The sequence below is a fragment of the Adiantum capillus-veneris genome, chromosome 10, assembly GCF_014529385.1.
Source record: "Adiantum capillus-veneris isolate H3 chromosome 10, ASM1452938v2, whole genome shotgun sequence".
Lineage (NCBI taxonomy): Eukaryota > Viridiplantae > Streptophyta > Polypodiopsida > Polypodiales > Pteridaceae > Adiantum > Adiantum capillus-veneris.
This window is the reverse complement of record NC_140940.1, coordinates 108,693,296-108,715,395: the sequence shown is the minus strand read 5'-3', so window position 1 is coordinate 108,715,395 and position 22,100 is coordinate 108,693,296.

The following is a 22,100-nucleotide window of genomic DNA, read 5'->3' as shown; positions in this document are numbered from 1 at the left end:
AGCAGAGACGGGTTTCCTTTGCTAGTGGGTTGCATGCTGCCTTGCCTTTGTGTCAGCAGAGCCGTGAGATAGTTGTGTGTGTGCCTACTGAGGTTAGGCAATTAGAGAAGGCACACTCTTGTGAGACACAGTAGGTTGTGCATCTGTCTTGTGGTGACGTTCATGCAGACAGTGGTATCTCTGGGGATGCACACCTTGGTTAGTCATCCGTTGAGATGACATCGATTGAGCCAGAGACCGATGCATTGTTCTATGATGCATCTGATACGTTTGAGGGAGACAGTGTCCTTCAGACAGCTGTGTGTGATTGCAGTGGTGTTGATTTTTTTGTTTTGTAGTCATTCTCAGCAGATATGCCTTTGCCAGAGGATGCTGACATAGAGGTGGTTCCTGATGAGGATGCATATGGCACTGAGGTTGCTGATAGGGATAGGTTGGCACACATAGTGCATGTTTCGTAGGTTTTCGGGTCTCTCATGTCTGACCTTTTGGTCTCGAGACCTGATCTTGCTTATGCTGTTGGTGCATTTTCAGTGGGAGTTGTCAGTCGTGCGATGATTGACACTGGCATTATGCATTGTGGAGCCATGCAGGTCATCACTTGATACCTGCATCATGAGTGTCATCGTAGCTCTAGTCCTAGTGGTATGCATGTTGCATCTACACTAGAGCGGTTACAAAGTGAGCCAATGGGCATAGGTTGAGAGTCGTCTTCTCTCACCTCTTGTATATACTAGTTGTAGGCTAGTCTTCTCGCCACTTATCGACACACAGCCTTTAGTGGGAGAATGTTAGGTAAAGGCAGTGTGCCTCACCGTGCTTTACTCGTGTCCACCGGCCAGTGTCGGCTGCCCACATTTATCTCCTTATTCTTTATGCATACAAAGAATAAGGAGCTCTCACTCACATTCTCACATGGTACTCATACAGTGAGATTTGGGAGCTCCACCCCACATCCTGTGTCGTGCTCTCTCTCTCTCTCTCTCTCTCTCTCTCTCTCTCTCTCTCTCTCTCCCCTTTGTACTCTCTGCGCACACGCACTGCATCCCCGTACTCACACACGGTAGCTTAGTGTCCACCGAGGAGAGTGTAACTCAGGCAAGGCTAGATCCGCTAGCACCGATTATTGAGGAAGGTGGTGATACTGACACTTCGTCAGAAAAATCTTTCTTCATGATGGGTAGTCAACAGCCAGGAGGTTTCACCTATGACGGACCAATGCCAGGAGGAAGCACCTCCCTAAATCCTTTGAATGATTCCAAGCTCACTGTGATCTTCTTAGAGGGAACAAACTCGAGGGGAGCCCTAGTCTATTTTGACTATCAAGGACACAAGTGCATTTGTATCGAAGAGAGGCCAGCTCAGAGATTGGAGATAATCCGAGTCTATGATGATGGAGATAGGTTCCGAGACGAAAAGGGGAACCACTATCTAATAATCAGTAACTATGAAGATTACAACAGATATGGAGATAATGTGGCGAAAGGGAAAATGGTTTCAGAAGCTCAAGAACCGCTACCAAACATTGATCGGCCCGGACCTATTTTTATGTATGATAAGAAAACAACCAAGGTTCCAACTTATAATGAGAACGTGGGAATCTACAAGCATGAGAGTGAGGGTATAGTCGCTTACTTTCGCAGCAAAGAACCATACGTAAATGAATTAAGCAAAGACAAGGTTCTTTACTTATTCTCTTATGAAACTGCTATGGGGAAGGGTATAGTTTTTGTTGATAGATACGGTCGAGAATACCAACGTATTCTCCCAGAGGAGGTAGAAAGGTCAACAGGTCCAGGAGCATCAGCATATGCCCCTGAAGAAGTGCCAAGAGTCACCTACACCCCAAGTAAGTCGACAAATCCCTTTCTTGATGAGTATGATGCTACCTCACATTCCACACGACCGCAGGCATTCAACAACCAAAACCAAATAGCAAACCAACCATCACTGTAGGCATGGCTTCAACAGAGTGCTATAATGAAACAAGACCGAAGTCGAGATGGTTATCAAGCCGCACGAGGGCTAAGGGATCTGCAAGAACCACCACTCTATTCAAGGTATCAAGGAGAGAGTAAGCCAAAGACTCAAGGGTCAACTGAGCCTGGTGGGCCACCCTTAGAACGAGTTCGAAGAGATGAACCATCTCTGGCGAACACTGTTAGAAATTATGGCTTAGGAGCACCACTGGGAGAGGAACGAGCCTACTACCGAAGACCTGAGGAGGTATATCGATTAGGATGTGAACATCCAATGATGAGGTTTGTAGAACATCGGAGAATTAGACCTTCTCAAGTGCAAAAATGGGTAAACAAGAAATACACAGGAAGCAGAGACCCAAGAGATCATGTAGCAGCCTTTGTGCGTGTAATTAGATCCGAAGAGGTGTTAAACTTCCCTACCCAATTTGCAGGGTTTGGACTAACCCTAGAGGATGACGCGGCCACTTGGTTTGACTCTGTAGAGCGTATAGACTTTGAGTCTATGGAGGAAGTGTTTGACGAATTTATCGAGGAATTCTCACAAAGGGGGATAGCTCATAATAGCGTCTCACAAATCCATAAATTCAAGCAGAAAGATGGGGAATCTGTACGAAAAGCAGCCCTAAGACTAAAAAGATATGTTAAGTTCTGTCCTGTTGAAGAACTGCCAACTCAATCTAGACTTATGCTTATATTTTTCCAAGGACTAAGGAATGCGGATGTCCAAAAAGACTTACATATGAAGAGGAGCACGACATTGAATGAGTTGACCAAGGAGGCTCTTTACCTTGTGGACAATTGTGCGGTCTACAAAGAGGGGGAGTTCAAGGACCTTGACGATGATTCATCTTCACAACAAAGTGGAAGCAAGTCTTCTAAGACAGCACCGAAAGAAGAAGTAGTTGTAAACCAAGAGCAGCTTGTAGATGAAGTGCTAAAAAAGATTAACTTGTACGCCAAACCCCAGGCTAAACAGCCCAAGTGGTGTGCTATTGAACAAAAATGGACAAACCATGGGACCGAGGAATGTTATTATAACAAGGGATATGTGAGAGAGAGACCTTACACTTCCCAAGCTCCAGTAGCTTCTCCTCAAGTTCCACCAATGCCTAGATATCAAGCAGGCAACCTACCAGGACCTGTAGGTGTAGAATGTTAACCCTCGTGGCTCACTGACACCCTATCACCTACGAAGGAAGACTTATTATTTATTTAGTAGAGTCAAGCACCGGGCTTGTCGGTCCAATAGGAAAAGGTTAGAGTGATCGCCGATGAGAGGCGCACTATAACTGGAACACGCAAGGGTTAGTTGGCTAAGCATGGGCGCCCAAATGTGAATGGGGCAAGCTCATATAAAAGTCACCTAAACCTAAAATTGAGTCATTCTCTCAGTGTGCAATAGAAGAAGTGCTCTTGCCCTATCTCCATCCCCATCTCCATTGTGTGCTCACAGGTGTGTGTGTGTGTGTGTGTGTGTGTGTACGCTTGACGGAGAGAGGGAGAGAGTGTGTGTGTGTGTGATTGAGCATTGCGACGGCACCTGCGGCGGAGAGACAGTTGAGCGCAGTACGGCGGCGGCTCCCTCTTCTTCACAGCGAGGAATCCTTCACGGCGATAAGCGCAGGGAGGTGAGTGACAAACCCCTGCTCTCTATGAGCTTGCTAGGCCTGCTAGTTGTGTGCTTGCAGCCTTCGTGGTTCGCACACGGTGCTCGGCAAGTCCCTAGCTCCGACACGTGCGGCAGACGCGCACATTTTTGGCACTGCTGCCGGGGAGTTGCCCTGCACCAAGCTTCGGGAAGCACTCTGTGCTGCCATGTGGAGTCACTAAGCTTAAGTAGGAAGGAAGAAAGAGAATCCTGGTGACTGTGTGCGCAGATCTTGTGTAGATTTGCAAGATTTTTGTGTTTTCTGTCAGTGTACGAAAGGTCTGTTTTTTTGCACAGTCTATTATAGTTCTGTTGCAGCTCACACAGTTCTGTTTGAGCTCACAGCAAGTTTGCACATTTTGATTTTTACTTACAATTCGGTTCAGCACAGTCAATTCAGTTCGTTTTTGGTACATCTAGTCCAATTTGTGTTCTGCACAGTCGGAACGGCTCAGATCTGGTTTGCCCGCACTTAGTTCAGTCCAGTGCGCAGCAGTTTCACGCCCCACAGATCAGCACGTTTTCGTCAACATTATCTTTTCAAAAAACAAAAAAACAAAAAAAAATAATTGTTAATTTTTATTTTTTTTAAAGAATTTTTTTGGCGAGGTCTCATGCGCAAGGCTCTCTTGTGAGGGACAAAAAAAATTAGTTGTAAGTTTGTCCCAAAAAGATAGATCGAGATCGGGATCATTTGATGAGCTTGAGCTTATGATATAAGGTAAATGCTATTCACTATATATAGGCTAGTGCTCAAGTGAAAGGAGAAAGCATGTGGGGCAAAGCCTTCACCTTTCCCTCCACAAGTCACCCTTCAACTTTCTATTTTAAGCCATGTGCCCAAGTAGAAACTAGGAGAAATTGACTGTTTTAGGGACTTTGAGAGCTTTCGATAGTCAAACAGTGTTCTGTAAAGTGCGCCTAAATCTCCTAAGCGATACGCTCATTACAAACATAAGTCAACTTCAATCAATGAAAATCAATTTCGATGACGAAGTGCGAGCTCTCCTTATATTATCATCTCTACCGGATAGTTGGGACAGCCTTGTGATGGCTGTAAGTAATTCTATCTCTGGCACAAATACTCTTAAGTTTGATGATGTTGTGGGTGTTCTCCTAAGCGAGGAAATACGAAGGAGAAGCACAGGAGAATCATCAAGTGTTGCACTATCAGTGGAAACAAGAGGAAGGCCTAAGGAGAGGTTCAAAAACCAAAAGGGTCGTGATCGCTCAAGGCGGAGCAAGTCACGCACAAAGTCAGTTCTTGAATGTTGGAACTGCGGCAAGAAGGGCCACGTCAAGAAGGATTGATGGTCCAAGAAGAAGAAGGAGACAGAGTCTCAAGACAACAAGCCAACATCGGAGGCCAATGTGGAAGGTAAAGTAGAGCAAGATGCTCTAATTCTCTCATTAGAAAATGTGTCTAATTCCTGGATAGTAGATTCCGGGCTTCATTCCATGCGACACCACACAAGCAACATTTCCAAGACTACACCAAAGGTAATTTTGGGTATGTATACTTGGGAGATGATGAAGCTTGTGAGATTGTCGGCAAAGGTACAGTTTCTGTCAAAACTGCTAACGGAAATGAATGGAAGCTTAAAGATGTTAGGCATGTTCCTTCTCTTCGCAAAAATTTGATCTCTACAGGACAATTGGACGATGAAGGTCACAACATTGCATTCGGAAACAAACGGTGGAAGATCTCAAAGGGATCTTTGGTGGTTTCCAAGGGAGAAAAAGTCGGTACACTTTACTTGTGTACTGTTAGCACGCAACCTTCAGCTTGTGCAGCAACTACAAAAGTTGACAGTGCGGTGTGGCACTACCGACTTGGGCATATGAGTGCCAAAGGAATGCAAATCCTTCAAACAAAGAAGCTTCTACCAGGTTTGAAAGAAGTGGACTTAGAGTTCTGTGAAGATTGTGTTTATGGTAAACAAAAGAGGGTAAAATTTCAAAAATCAGGAAATCAAAGAAAAAATAAAAAACTTGAGTTGGTTCATTCTGATGTTTGGGGTCCTGCAAGTACACCATCACTTGGTGGCTCATTGTACTATGTAACATTCATAGACGATGCGAGTAGAAAAACATGGGTTTATGTCATGAAGAATAAATCCGATGTATTTTCCATATTTCAAAGGTGGAAAGCCTTTGTGGAAAATGAAACAGGTACCAAGGTTAAATGCCTCAGATCCCAAAATGGAGGCGAATATTGCAGCCAAGATTTTGAAAGCTTTTGTGCTAGCAATGGCATTCGGAGGCAAAGGACAACCCCAAGGACACCTCAACAAAATGGGATTTTGTAAAGGATGAACAGGACAATCATGGAACGAGCACGAAGTATGCGGCTATATGCAGGCCTACCGCTTGAGCTTTGGGCGGAAGTTGTAAGTACGTCTATGTACTTAATCAATCGGTCACCCTCAACGGCATTGGATGGGGGAGTTCCAGAAGAGGCATGGACAGGTAAACCGGTGAATTATGCATTTCTCAAAGTGTTTGGGTGTGAGGCTTTCATGCACATAGATAGAAGCCTAAGATAAAAGCTAGATGCAAAGTCCAAAAAGTGTTTCTTCATTGGCTATGGAGAAGGAGACTTTGGGTATCGCCTATGGAATCCTAAAGATCGTAAAATCTTAAGGAGTAGGGATGTAATTTTTAACGAACAAAATATGTACAAAGATTACTTGGAAACAAAAAAAACAAATGAAACAGGTGATGAGTACATGGAGCTTGAGGACGGTGAAGACTCAAGGACTGCAAACGGTGACAATGTGCAACAACGTCAACCAAATGAGGAGCCTCAACCTATTCCTCGAAGATCTACAAGAGCAAGTAGACCTCCAGAAAGGTTTGTTCCTTCCTTCAACCATCTCTTGATCTCAGATTCTGGAGAGCCGGAATCATACGAAGAAGCTATACAACATGAATCCAAAGAACAATGGACGAAGAGCATGCAAGTGGAGATGGACTCACTACATCGCAACCAAACATGGAAGTTGGTTGAGTTGCCTAAAGGTAAGCGGGCACTTCAAAACAAATGAGTGTATAAGCTGAAGGAAGAAGAAGGTGGGAAGAAAAGGTACAAGTCTAGCCTTGTGGTAAAAGGGTTTTCTCAAAAGAAAGGTATTGACTTCAATGAAATATTTTCTCATGTTGTAAAAATGAACTCAATTAGGCTTGTCTTAAGCCTTGTGGCTGCTCATGATTTAAATCTCGAGCAAATGGATGTAAATACGGAATTCCCTCACGGTGACTTAGAGGAGGAAATCTACATGCTTCAACCAAAGGGGTATGAAGTAAAAGGTAAGGAGAAAATGGTTTGCAGATTAAAAAAGAGCTTGTATGGTTTAAAGCAAGCATCAAGACAATGGTACTTGAAGTTTGATCGATGGATGTTGGATCATGGATTCACAAGATGCAACTTGGATCACTGCGTCTACACGAAGAATTTGGGAGATGGGAAATTCATCATCCTAATGTTGTATGTTATTGACATGTTGATTGCAAGTGCTAACATGCAGGACATCAAAGACCTAAAAGAGGAGCTGTCCAAATCTTTTTCAATGAAAGATTTAGGTGCTGCAAAGAGGATACTTGGTATGAAAATTTCAAGGGACAGGACGAAGAAGACAATAAAGCTATCTCAAGAAGATTACATCAAGAAGGTACTAGAAAGGTTTGCAATGCAAAATGAAAAACTAGTTTCTACAGCTTTGGCTGGTCATTTTAAACTAACGAAGGATATGTGTCCAAAGACACAAGGGGAGATAGCCTATATGTCTAAAGTTCCATATGCTGCAGCGGTAGGTTCTCTAATGTATGCTATGGTCTGGACAAGGCCAGACATTGCACATGCAGTGGGAGTTGTGAGTAGGTTCATGGACAACCCAGGTAAAGAGCATTGGCAAGCTGTGAAGTGGATACTTAGGTATCTGAAAGGCACAACAACAAATGCTTTGTATTTTGGAGGAACTGATATTTTTCTAGAAGGGTATACTGATGCAGATTTGGCATGTGACAAAGATACTCGAAGGAGCACTATTGGCTATGTGTTCACGGTTGGAGGCACAGCAGTAAGCTGGGCTTCAAAGTTGCAGAAAGTGGTTTCACTTTCTACTACGGAAGCAGAGTATGTAGCAATGACGGAGGCAAGCAAAGAAATTCTGTGGCTTCACAGATTCTTAGAAGAGCTTGGATTCAAACAAAACAATTGTGTCTTGTATAGTGATAGCCAAAGCGCTATCCATCTTGCAAAGAACTCAGCCTTTCATTCAAGGACAAAGCACATTGAGGTGAGATATCACTTCATACGCACTCTTTTGGAAGAGGGACAGCTAAAGCTAGGAAAGGTGCATACAAGTGAAAATCCTGCAGACATGTTTACAAAGGTGGTCAACAAGGAGAAGTTGAGCTTTTGCTCATCTTCAATCGGCATTCAAGGATAAGAAGCCAGAATGGAAAGCAGTCATAGGTTTGGTTTGGAGATCAGTCTCCAAGTGGAAGATTGTTAAGTATGGAGCCTGATTTACCCTTGTAATTTTCTGTGGTAAAAGCGCACATTTGGAAGGCCCCCATTATGAGGAGAAGCCATCGTGCGTGAAGGAAAATCACTCATCGGAAACCAAAAATTTTCACGGACAAGAATCAGGGGCAACTTTAGAGGCCTCGGGGGCGGAGGCCCCTGAGACTTTTTTTTTGCCGGAATATTCTTTTTCGCCGAAATATTATGGCCGGACGGCGCGCCGGAAAGTGGTCGGAAAACAACCGGTCGGTTGGCCGGTGGCCGGTAGTCAATGGCCGATGGCCGATGGTCGGAAGTCAATGGCCGGTGGCAGGTGGTCGGAAGTCAATGGCCGGTGGCCGGTGGCCGAATTCAAAAGCGGACTTGTCTTCTCAAGGGCAGCCACACATGGGCGGATTGGAGGGTCCAATTTGGACTTATTCGCACAAGGGAGGCTACACATGGCTGTCTCTCATAAGAGAGGGCAGCCCTTTTGGCCTATAAAAGGAGGCCATTTCTACACACATTTCAGAGTGTGAAGTTGATGCAACAAGGTGAGTGTGAGGTGGTGAGAGTGAAGCAAGGCGGGAGCTCCATTAAGGGTATAATCCCTTTGTAAACTACTTCTTGTTTTGAAGTACTAAAACCATTGAGTGGCTGCTTTCCCGTGGGCGTAGCCCACATTGGGTGAACCACGTATATCGTGTGTACTCTCTCTCTCTCTCTCTACTCTATAATCTCTTGTGTGTGAAATCTATCTCTCTCCATTAAGTAATCTACTCAAAAATCAAGTTTAGCTACGTCTTATTTTCTAACAGAGAGGAATGCGTATTAGAAAGAGCAATTGAGGACAAGGAGTATATTCCGGAACCTTTCCCTGAAGATGCCTTGGAACCTCTAGAATGGGAACACATACTAGCAACATTGGATGTCTGTACCATTATAGATAGTCCAACAACAAAATTTTGCGATAAGGATGGCTATGATGTGCTACCCTACTACATGGTACGCATTATACCAGGAGAAGATGAGACGATAGAACCATCAGGACAAGAAGAGTTTTATAACTCCTCTGAACATCTGGAAGTAAATGATGATGCAGATAATGAGTGTTCAGACACCTCAAGTGAGCGTGGAAGGAAAACCGAGAATATCAAGTTTTATGATTTTGCTAATCAGCACCCTAGACGCCAGGAACACTATAGGAGGAAACGAGAAGGAAACAAAGCAAGAGAGAACCTGATGCCTAGGATAAAGGGTAAAACTCACTATTTGATGCTTGTAAAAGCAGAGGATTGTGTAAAAGATCAAATATCAGGAAGATTCTCAAAAGATCGAAGGGAAAGAACGCGAGAGGAAATAAAACAGGTACGAAAATCTAAAACAGAAACAAAATCACAAAAATCTAAACAATCAAAAAAAGAAACAACAAAAGACCAAGAGTGGACCAAACTGGAGCGTAAACAGAAATACCAAGAACTGAAACGGTCTTTACGTGAGATATGGACTATTGAAGAAGATAGTGATGGTAAAGGAGAGTCAGGAAAGGGAAACATGAATGTACCATCACACTATCAGAAATTTACTATCCAAAACAGAAAAATCATCATGACACCACCAGTCAGGGAAAGAACCAACCAAGAATCTTATGATGGGCCAGAAAATGCAAAAAGGATAGACCTTGCAGAACCAGGTGAAAAGCCTCAGCCGGTCTATATAGCAAATGATTTAGAGCCTGAAGAAGAAGAACGGCTAACACAACTTCTCAAGAAGTATAAAGATGTGTTTGCATGGTCCTATAAAGACCTCAAGGGAGTTGATCCATCGATATGTCAACATACAATTCCTTTAAAATCGGATGCAAAACCTAGCAAACAACGTCCTTATACTTATAATGACACATTTGCTAAACGAATCAAAGAAGAGATTGTTACCATATACATGTGGTAGTGATGTGTGTGAACACACTAGGACCGCCGGGGCATTTTTTCCCTCTTTAGGAGGTTTTTTCCCCCGTGCATTGTATATACGCCCATCACTCTAGGGCTATCTATCTTTCCATTGCACACTAAGTAACACACTCTCTATTGTGTGCCTTGAGCTTCCTTCGTCTTCTCCAAGCTGTGTGTGTTTCTCTGCAACCCTAATTCCAACAATTGGTATCAGAGCAGGTCACGTCCTCCCGGGCTTAGTCGCCAGCTGCTCCAGCACACGCCTGCTCACTTTCTCCGATTTCAGTGAGCTTTGGCAAGCGTTCGCAGGTCGACAAATATTTTGGGACAGCTCGAAGAGCTTGGTCTGCTCAGAATTTTGATTTGGGCTCATTTCGGCCTCCGTTTCCACTACAGGCAGTACTGCACAGGTTATTTCGTCATTTTGTGCAGATTTTCTGTCAGTGCCGTTTTCTGCATAACAGGTGCCTTATAGTCTTCTACGGTTTGTGCTATATAGCACAAGTTGTTCCCGCTCCATTTCTCCTATTTTCGGGCAGTTTTCACATCAGGTGCAGCATTTACCATGGCTGACAACAACAACACAGATGTGTTCAAGATGTTTGTTGCTGAGGACAGGTTGGATGGGGACAACTACCCTATGTGGGCTTATATGATGAAACACGTTCTTGTGTCAAAAGGTGTCTGGAACATTGTGCAGGGCATTGATGTACGTCCTGGTTCTGAAGATGTAGGCGATATTGAGGATGTTGCAGGTCTTGCTGCAAGGATTGCAGCTGTTAGAGTTGTTTTGCCTACAGCAGAACAAGCTCGTTGGGATGTTAAGGATGCGCAGGCTCATGCATTGATTGCGTTGTCTGTGAAGCGCACCATTATTCCTCACATCCGTTCAGCAAAATCTGCAAAACAGGCTTGGGATATTCTAGCAGGTCTTTATGCAAGCCGCAATGAGGCTAAAATTGCTTTGCTGCGTAAAGAGCTAGAGTCGAAGATTATGCATGAGGAAGATGATATGGACACTTTCCTTGCTAGTGTCAAGGATATCAATGAGCAACTCATTTCTGCAGGTGAAGTCATTTCTGACAGTTCCCTTGTGCAGACTGTTCTTGATGCCTTACCAGAGTCCTACCAGACTTTTGCTAGTACTTGGAGACTGATGACCCAAGGAAATCCTGAAGTTGTCAAGTTTGATGCATTATGCACATTGCTGTTGCAAGAGTCACTTTCTAGAAAAAACAGGACTAGGCAGCGTGCAGTTGAACAGGCTTTTATTGCTTCTCAAAGAAAGGGTGGTAACAGTAATGTAGCCACTTCTTATGGTTCTGCTGCGAGTGGCAAAAATTCTGTTCCTAATGCTTCTGCTGGCAGCACTTCGTCTGAAAATTCTGGTGATAAGGGCAAAAAGAAGATGCGTTGCCATTATTGTAAAGCCAATGATCACTTGATCAAGTCGTGTCCTAAGTTGAAGGCCAAAGAGGCTAAGAAGAAAGAGGTTGGTTCCACTGCAAATGCTGGTTCCACTACAAATGCAGCCATTGTTGAGTCTTCTGTGAAAGGAGATTGTGATGCTGATGTTGATGCAGAATGGGCTTTTAGCGCAGAGTGCACTTACAATCCTGCTGTCCATGATGCATGCTTGTCTGTTGCTGCAGATTCACATGTGTGGTATTTCGACAGTGGTGCTACAAAGCACATTACCTCACATCGTGAATTGTTTACCTCTCTCGAGTCTGTCCCTCATGGAAATTCAGTCACTTGTGCCAACAACGCCTCTTATCCAGTTCAGGGAGTTGGAAAGATTGTACTCACTGCTGCTAATGGAAGTTCCTTCACACTTGTTGATGCACTTTATGTACCTGGGATCAAGAAGAATCTATTGTCTGTATCCGCACTTGCTAGACTTGGACTTGTAGTCAAATTTGTGGATGACAGATGTACAGTTCATGATCTCAGTTTTGGTGATGAAATTGTTGCATCTGGGCTTTTGTGCCGTGGGCTGTATAAGCTCACTTTGTATGACAAGTGTGGACAAAATTTTGCAAATGCTGTTGCAGATTCAAGGGCTATTTCAGATGCAAAACTTTGGCATGCACGTTTTGGTCATCTGAATTTTTCCAGTTTGCTGCGTTTGCAGAAATCTGATATGGTTGCTTCTTTGCCGCCTCTTGAAGCACCTATCAAACATGTTTGTGAAGGCTGTATTCTGGGTAAAATGCAGCGTTCTAAGTTTCCAAAGGATGGTTCAGTTAGGGCCACATGCAGGTTGCAGCTTGTGCATAGTGATGTTTGTGGGCCCATGCAAACTCCGTCCTTGGGCAATTACCTGTACTTCGTGACTTTCATTGATGATTACTCCAAGCATGCATGGGTATTTCCGCTTAAAGCAAAGTCCGAAGTTTTTATGTGCTTCAAACAATTTTTGGCTATGGCTGAAAATGTCTCAAAATGTACTATGGGCACCCTCCGTTCCGATCGAGGGGGGGAGTATATGTCTCATGAATTTAATGCATTTCTGGCTAGTCGTGGGATAAAACACCAATGTACAGTGCCTTATACACCTCAGCAAAATGGTGTTGCTGAGAGGAAAAACAGGTCACTAATGGAAATGGCACGATGTATGGTCAAAAGTCAAGCTTTGCCGCATTCTTTTTGGCTTGAGGCCATCATGTGTGCCACTTATGTACTTAACAGGTGTCCTACGAAAGCTTTGCAGTCTATTACTCCATATGAAGCATGGCATGATAGAAAACCTTCTATTGAGCACATGCGTGTTTTTGGCTGTTTGGCATATGCTTTGGTGCCACAAGTGCAGCGCAGAAAATTGGATGATAAGGCTGTCAAATGTATTTTTGTTGGTTATAGTGTTGAAAGCAAAGGTTACAGGTTGTATCATCCGCAAACAAAACGTATTTTGGTTTCACGGGATGTAGTGTTTGTGGAAGATTCTGTTCAACCCTTGCTGTCATGTACTAGAGACAGTAATGTAAGCTCACAGGACATTTATGACACTTTGTTGCCTCTTTTCAGTGGTGGAAATACGAATGTAAGTTCCAATGAGGCAAATGTACAGCCTATGGGGGTTTCTAAAAATGTTTTAGAACAGCCTATTACTGATGCAGATGTACATGATGTACTTGATGAGGAAAGGGCTGAAAATGAGCAGGCTAGAGGTATGCCAAAATGGCTGGTGCACACTTTGCGTGACAGTAAATTGGATGCACCTTTATCTAGTCGTACTCGTTCAGGCTCTCGCCATGCATCTTATGCATCAGATTGTTATGCTTTGGCTGTGTCTAGTTTACATGATGTTGAGGAGCCTCTGTCTTTTGATGAAGCACAGAATTCAGAAAATTGGATTGCTGCCATGAAATCAGAATATGATGCACTTATAGAGAATGACACATGGACTTTATGTGATTTGCCTCCTGGCAAAAAGGCCATTGGTACGAAGTGGGTTTACAAGTTGAAATGCAAGCCGGATGGTGAGATCGATCGCCATAAGGCTCGACTTGTTGCAAAGGGTTATGCACAACAAAAAGGCATAGATTATGAAGAGACTTTTGCTCCCACTTGTCGTATGACTACTGTGTGTTTTCTATGTGCATTGGCAGCTCATTTTGGTTGGGATGTACATCAATCAGACATTGTTACTGCTTTCTTGAATGGTGACATATTTGAGGAAGTTTATGTAACGCAGCCTCGCGGTTTTGTCATAAAAGGACAAGAGGACAAAGTGTGCAAATGTAAGAAGGCTTTGTATGGGTTGAAGCAATCTCCTCGTGCTTGGTATGAGAAAGCTGACACTCATTTGGTTAAACGAGGCTTTCGTAACAGTCCAACAGAAAGCACATTGTATGTAAAGCGTGAGGATGATGTATTTCTCATTGTGGTTCTTTATGTTGATGATTTGCTGATCACTGGACCAAATGAGAGACATATTGCTGAATTTAAGGCTGATTTGAATGCTACTTTCAAGATGAAAGATTTGGGGCTGTTGCATCATTACTTGGGTATACAGTTTAAGCAGTGTGATGGTGGTATTGCCTTGTGTCAGAAAAGTTACATAGAGACATTGCTATGTAAGTTTGGACTTGAGGATTGCAAACCTATTGCCACTCCCATGGAAACAGGTTTGAAGTTGAGTCTACATGATGCTGGCGATCCTGCTGATGTCACTCTTTACCAAACTGCTGTTGGCTGCCTCATTTATGTATGCAACACGAGGCCAGATATTCAGTTTGCAGTCTCGCAGGTCAGCAGATTTATGCATAGCCCAGGGTCTAAGCATTGGCAGGCTGTCAAGAGGATTTTCCGCTACCTTAGTGGCACTTTACATCTTGGCTTGTTTTATCCCAAGGGGGGATCATTGCCGCCAGACTTACATGCTTTTTCGGACTCAGATTGGGCTGGTTGTTTTGACACGCGAGTGTCCACAAGTGGTTTTTGTTTCATGCTTGGCAGTTCATGTATATCATGGTTGAGCAAGAAGCAACCTACTGTGGCCACTTCGAGTTGTGAGGCTGAGTACAGGGCAGTCTTCACAGCTACGGTTGAGTGTGTATGGCTCAGACGCCTTATGGCTGACTTGGGTGTTGGACAGGACACTGCCAACACTATCTACACTGACAGTCAGAGCGCATTGGCAGTTGCGAGGAACCCAGTTTTTCATGCTCGCACAAAGCACATTGAGGTGCATTACCACTATGTCAGGGAGAGGCTCTCAGCAGGAGAGATCAGCTTGGCTTATGTGCCAACACAGGACAACCTTGCAGATCTTTTCACAAAGGCATTGTCTCGTGAGAAGCTTGAAGCTTTCCGCAAAGCTTTGGGCTTACTCCCCTTTGTGGACTGATCCTGTCCTCAGGGCATGGCACTTCCCTTTACTCATGTGCCAGCTCTCGTTCACCGCATCACTCCAGGGGGGATTTGTTACCATATACATGTGGTAGTGATGTGTGTGAACACACTAGGACCGCCGGGGCATTTTTTCCCTCTTTAGGAGGTTTTTTCCCCCGTGCATTGTATATACGCCCATCACTCTAGGGCTATCTATCTTTCCATTGCACACTAAGTAACACACTCTCTATTGTGTGCCTTGAGCTTCCTTCGTCTTCTCCAAGCTGTGTGTGTTTCTCTGCAACCCTAATTCCAACAGAGATTAATAAGCTGATGGAAGTTGAATTCATCTATGAGATTGAACATACACATTGGGTGTCACCCATTGTGGTAGTTCCCAAAAAGAACGGAAAACTGCGAGTGCGTGTGAACCTCAAAAAGGTAAATGCAGCCACCATAAGGGATAATTATCCCTTGCCAATCACAGAACATGTACTTGAGCGGGTGGCTGGAAAGCGGGCTTATTCCTTTCTAGATGGGTTTTCAGGATATAACCAACTGGCAATAGCAAGGGAGGATCAAGACAAAATAGCGTTTGCCACAGAATGGGAAATTTATGCGTATCGAGTTATGCCATTTGGCTTAACTAATGCCCCAGCTACCTTCCAAAGGTTGATGACGCACGCATTCAAAGAATATCTGAGAATATTCTTAGAAATATACATGGATGATCTTTGTGTACACTCTCTTCTATGAGAGGAACATATTGACCATTTGCAAAAGGTCTTTGAAAAATGCAGGACATATCGAATCTGTCTTAACCCGAAAAAGTGTATCTTTATGGTTAAGCAAGGCCACATCTTAGGACATATTGTCTCAAGAAATGGCAAAACCAATGACCTAGACAAATTCAAAGTCATTGTAGACCTACCCAAGCCTACTAATGCAAAACAAGTGCAATCCTTCATGGGACACTGCGGATATTATCGAAGATTCATATACATGTATGCAGTCATTGCACAACCTCTGTATCGTTTGCTAGTCAATTTCGATTGGACCGAGGAGTATGAAACTTCATTCCAAAAGCTGAAGAAAAACCTTATATCAGCACCTGTACTGAAGGCACCAGATTGGGAAAAGATATTCCATGTTCACATTGATGCTTCTGCATATGCAATCGGGAACCTGGAGATGGAACAATGGATTTTCGAGTGTGTTATGCAAGCCGACAGTTAAACAGTGCGGAAAAGAACTACACAACCACTGAATGAGAAGGGTTAGGAATGATTTATGCTATAAAGAAATTTCGACATTATTTGCTCGCAAACAAATTTGTGTTCTTCACAGATCATCAAGCTCTTTTGTATCTGTAAATAAACGATGCAATACAAGGAGAATTGCACGTTGGTTTATTATATTGCTAGAGTTTGATTTCACAGTGGTGGTCAAAAAGGGTAAAACTCATCTACGAGCGGATCATCTTTCAAGGATACACAACCGGGAAGCTCCTGAAGGAGTAGATGATGACATACCAAATGCTTATCTTTTCAATGTTGAAATGGTACCCAAATGGTCTCAGGAAATTGTTAGCATTCTTTTCTTTGGAAGTAGATTTGATAATACGGAGTATAGATCTAAACAACAAACAAAAAACTTCTAGTTGATAGCAGGACGGCTGTATCATCTAGGCTCGGACCAAATCCTACGATTATGTATAAATCCGGAAGAATTCGAGTGCTACCTTGAAGAAGCACATGTCCAAGATTGTGCATTTCATTGTTCAACAGTGAAAACACACCAGAGACTGAAACAGTTAGGGGTTTATTGGTCAACTATGTATGCGAACACACATTCTTATGTTACGAGTTGTACTATATGTAGTGCAAACAACCAGTGGATCACGTGACATTGTTTCAGGTAAACATTACACCTGCATGGAGTCAATATATCATTGATTTCTTAACCACCAGGACGTTTCCTGAGAATATAACAAAAGCAAGGGAAAAAGCTATAGAGCTGGAAGCCCATGGCTATCAGTTAATTGGAAACCAACTCTATAAGCGAGGAAAGGACAATCAACTTAGAATCTGTGCAAGTGAAAGTGAATACCTGCTGATTATAGAACATGCACATAGCGGAATAAGAGGAGGCCATTTTTCGGGCGATAAGACGACAAAAATTTTCTTAACCGTGGGAATATGGTGGCCTACATTGCACATGGATGCTGAAGAGTTTGTAAAGCGTTGTGACGCATGTCAGCGCACAAAGGTGCCAATAAAAAGAGATGAGATGCCACTACGGCCAATGATGGGAGCAAAAGCATTTGCAAAATGGGGCATTGATTTTGTGGGACCTATCTCACCCCTTGCATATCTCACCCATACCCAATATATCATCGTAGCTACGGACTATCTCACAAAATGGGTGGAAGCCAAGGTGGAAGCCAAGGCAACACAAAAAGCAGATGCACACACTACTGCACAATTTTTGTATGAGAATTTTTTTGTACCATACGGGTTACCAATAGAAATTGTCAGTGACCGTGGGACACATTTTCTTAATGAAGTTATTGAATATCTGCTAAAGGAATTCATGGTCATACATAGGAAATATGCTCCATACCATCCACAGGCAAATGGACAATCTGAGGCCACAAATAGAACCCTATGCATGGTTCTCACTAAAATAGTGTCAGAGTCACGAACAGATTGGGATCAGCAGCTACACTCAACACTATGGGCATACAGGGTAGCTTACAAAACATCGATAGGAACAACACCATACAACATGGTGTTTGGCCTAAATGCTATACTACCCATAGAGTTTTTAATTCCAACTCTACGAGTAGCAAAACGCTTAGAATGGACAGGGCATGAACTCTCTTCAAGAATAGATGATCTTGAAAATCTAGATGAACTCCGCTTGAGAGCTGTAGCTTCAATCTATGCTAAAAAGAGAAGACAAAAAGAATTTTTTGACAAACATGTGCGCACTAAAGAGTTCAAAACAGGTGATTATGTACTTGTTTATACTTTGAAGCAACATGCCAAGAAACTTAAAAAGCAAGGGATGGGACCATTTGTGATTAGTGATCTATCACAAAGTGGAGCTGTCAAGCTTGCTACATTAGCAGGTGAAGAAATGCCGAACTGGATTAGCAGATGTCGTCTAAAGAAATATCATCTACCCCTCACACAGGATATGCTTCAACAAATTCATCAAGGAAAACAACGAATGAAGGAAAAACAGAGAGTACAAGAGGAAGCTCAAGCAGAAGCACAAGAACGCATTGCAAAAAGAAGACTTCTGCGACAACAACAACAAAGTGGATCACTAGTGAGAATCAATGCCATTCGACTGACGAAGTTGGATGAAGACACAGTGGAGCCAATAATTGCAATCAAAGTGGGAAGCAATCAAGTTGAATCGATAGCATTGCTTGATTCTGGAGCTCAAGAAAATTTGATCTCTTACGGATTATACCAACAGCTCAAATCTGCAGGCCAACTTCATCCTACTCCTCAAGTGCTGGAAAGTAGTACATCACACCCGTTGAAAACATTGGGATGGACTATATTGCATGTACAAGTACATCAATATATTTACCCACATAAATTCTATGTGGTGGAGAATGAAAGCACACAACACCCAATGATGTTGGGACAACCTTGGCAAAAAGAGTACAATGTGCAGATAAATTGGAATGCAAATGCAGTCAAAATTCAGCATGCACAAGAACAACAAGTGATAGCCTTTGCTCAGCAATACCGGATTAATCAGCTGCAAGCAATGCAATCACTGAAAAAAGAGCCAAAAACAAGAATGCCACCAAAGCACAACATGATACCAAAGGCCAACAGACAGGTAAAAGCCCACCATGCTAACTACATACATACGAAGTCATCGGCCGCAGTGCAAAGATCGAGGTTACCAAAACAAGGGAAACAAGTATGGGTGCGGAAGGATAGAAATGACATGGCAGACAAACAACAATGCAAAGAAAGAATTCAACCGAAGTAGATAGTTCAACCAAACACCAAGGGCATAAAACAAATATGGATCCCAAAGAAAATGCTCAGCAATAACCCAAATGTTACTCGCATTTGGATACCAAAACAAAAGACAAAGGAACTCCCTTCAGTACAAGCAACAACAGAAGTTAGACAGCTGCATTTGAAAAAGGACAACCGACTTATATGGATGGAAATCCGCAACAAACCAATGGTAACCAAGGAAGTACCAAAACATCTACAAAAACCGGCAAAAACAAGCTACCAATGGAAAGCAAAGGAAATATGGTCCATGGCCATTCCGGCCAAGCCAATCCTAACTATAAAAGAAACTACGGCTATCTCAATAGAAGCGGCAAAGCGATTGCCTTTTGCAAAAAAGACAATTAAACAGAGAGCAGTAGAGTTACAGCTGTTACTTGCAAAGAAAACAGGAAACCTCGACGGCGAATGCCAATAAGCATCTTGCTTATTCCCTTCTCTTGCACAGCATTAATTTTTCCATGCATTGATCGAGTATGCATCAATTAGAGGCACATTAATCGGCCAAGCATTAGCACAACTTTTTCAACCTATGCACGGCACATACTCCGAGGCGATACCTTGTCGTTCGGGAGGACTCCGGCTAGGAGGGGGGGAGGCATTCTCAAATGTGGAACCAATAGCAGAAAGAGCAAAAAAGGACATGATTTTCGACTATTTTAAGGGTTGTTGTTTGATTGAGAATTTCTAGACTAACCCAAGTACATATGCCCTTATACAACATGTATCTATAGGTATATGGGGCCAAACGCCAAATCAAGCCCCTAGGTGTGTGTGTATATAAGTAGAAATAGCCATTTTTCGGACAAAATACTAGTAAAACGGAGAAATCCGGCCATAAAAATTGCATGTGAGTGTATATAATGCTTTGTGGTGATGTTTGTGATTTATTATGATTTTTGGGGATTTTTTGGGTTTGATTTGCTATTTTTCTTTTAATTTTGCTAATTTTCAGCAGAAAAACTTCAAAATACAAAAAACAGGTGAAAAATGGTCATAAAGAAAAACAGAAAATAGGGGGATGATCAGTGACTATAGGACAACCTATGGTAGAGTGGGGGTGCAATTATGAGACTGGAGCAGAAAGCGTGTTTTGGCCAGGTTTTGACCAAAATGCCAAATTTCTGGTAAACAGGTCAAATGGAGTCCAAATCAAGAAATTTTTGAGCCTAAACCGCATCTCGCAAGAAGATAGGAGCACATGTCAAATTTCATGAAAAGTGGTTCGGGGACCTCCATTATAAGAAATTTTAACCTCATTTTCACTATTGACCTTGTGGAGAGAGCTTCTGCCACCTAGAGCGGACGGACCTTCCAACAGCTTCTACGACGCGCACGACTACTCGACGAGCTTCAGACATGAGAGGTAGGCTCACCACCTTGAGCTTTTCGTGCATGTTTGTCATTGTGTCGCGAAAACTAGCGTAGGGATCACACGCAAAGCGGGCGGTAGAGACCTACAAGTAGAGACGGCGACAGCTAATGGCTAACCCAAAAGCAACGAGACTTCATCGGCAGCTTACCTTAGTATAGGAGACCAATCCTGGATGTCCAAAGGTAGTAGAAAACCATCGAAAAAAACCCTAATTCCTAGAATCTCGCAAAAGGCCACCAAATGGGAAATCGGCGAAAAGGCGACCAATTCATGGGTAGGAGCATCTCAACATGCTCGACAAGACTATGTGACCCGCATGACCAAAAAGTGACCCGAAGCGGCACTAAACTTCAGAAACGACATCAGACACACAAAGCGTCAAATTACTCTCGCGGCCAAACCGCATGCCCATTTGCCACCAAACTTCACGAGCGGCTTTCTTAGACCATCAACAACCAAGTCCTATGGTGGTAGACCACCACTAATCATCGAAGACATGTAAACGCAACCACGGGTGCTTCTAGAGCGACAAACTGACAAATGAAGCTCCGGTGAAGCCAAAGTCGACAAAACCATACGGCAAGGATCCCCAAGGGATCGGGAAGCTATGGAGACCAACATCAAGAAATTTCATCGCCAAGAAGCACTCCAAAAGTCAAAAAAACGGCTCGAAGGCTCTGAAGTCCACATAGGGAGTTAATTTCTATCCATTTGACTTTTTTGTTGAAATTAGGCTTAAAAGGGACTCAGGGGGACCAAGGGCAGGCACTAGAGGCACAATCCATGAAAAAATCATCAGGAGACATCCTACTCCAGGGCATTTTTGGACACATATCCCAATATTTTTCATCATACACATTTTCTGAATGACCTTTACATGCTATCCACCAAGTCTCATCACATTTGGACCAAAATTGACCTCATATGCATGAAAAAATGCAAACTTAGGGCATAGAGGCAATAATGGGCCATAGACCTACCAAATCTTGTCCAAATCACATGAAACTTACACAACACATTCACCAACACATCACCAACCAATCTGTGTGGTCAGAAGCAAAAATTGGTGAAGTAGACATCCTGCGCGTAGGATGTCTATTTGACATTTTTGGCCTACAGAGGATGTTTGTCCATTCCAGATCCAATTACCTCATCATCAAGAGCTCATATATCAATTTTGAAGCCATTCTAATCATTTTTGACCCCCAACACCTTCAAGATACACTTTTGGAGCCCAAAAACACTACACAGGCTCTTACAAGCATCAATCCTTGTCCAAATCCAAATCCAAGATCATGGCCATGTTCCATAGGCCAAGGACTACCCACAAAACAAATCTCATGTCATTTTGATGAAATAGACATCCTACGCGTAGGATGTCTCCAGCATAATTTGGACCTTCTGTGCAAAGAGTGACATCATGGGAGCCAATACCATGGTGCAATGAGCCCATATACCAATTTTCCACCCATTTGGACATCAATTGCTACCTGTTATGGACTTTCTACCCAATTTGTGACCTAAAGCCTGAATCAGCCAAAAAATCCACTTTTTGATGCCCAAATCCATATCCAAGCACATAGCCATGTTCCATAAGCCATGCACTACCAGCATGTTAAGTATCAACCAATTCTGATGAAAAAGACATCCTACGTGTAGGATGTCTAAATGAAAAATTTTGGCCAGATTTGAACTATGAGCACATGCACAGTTTCACAAGTTTCTTTTAAGATTTATTTTCAATTTTC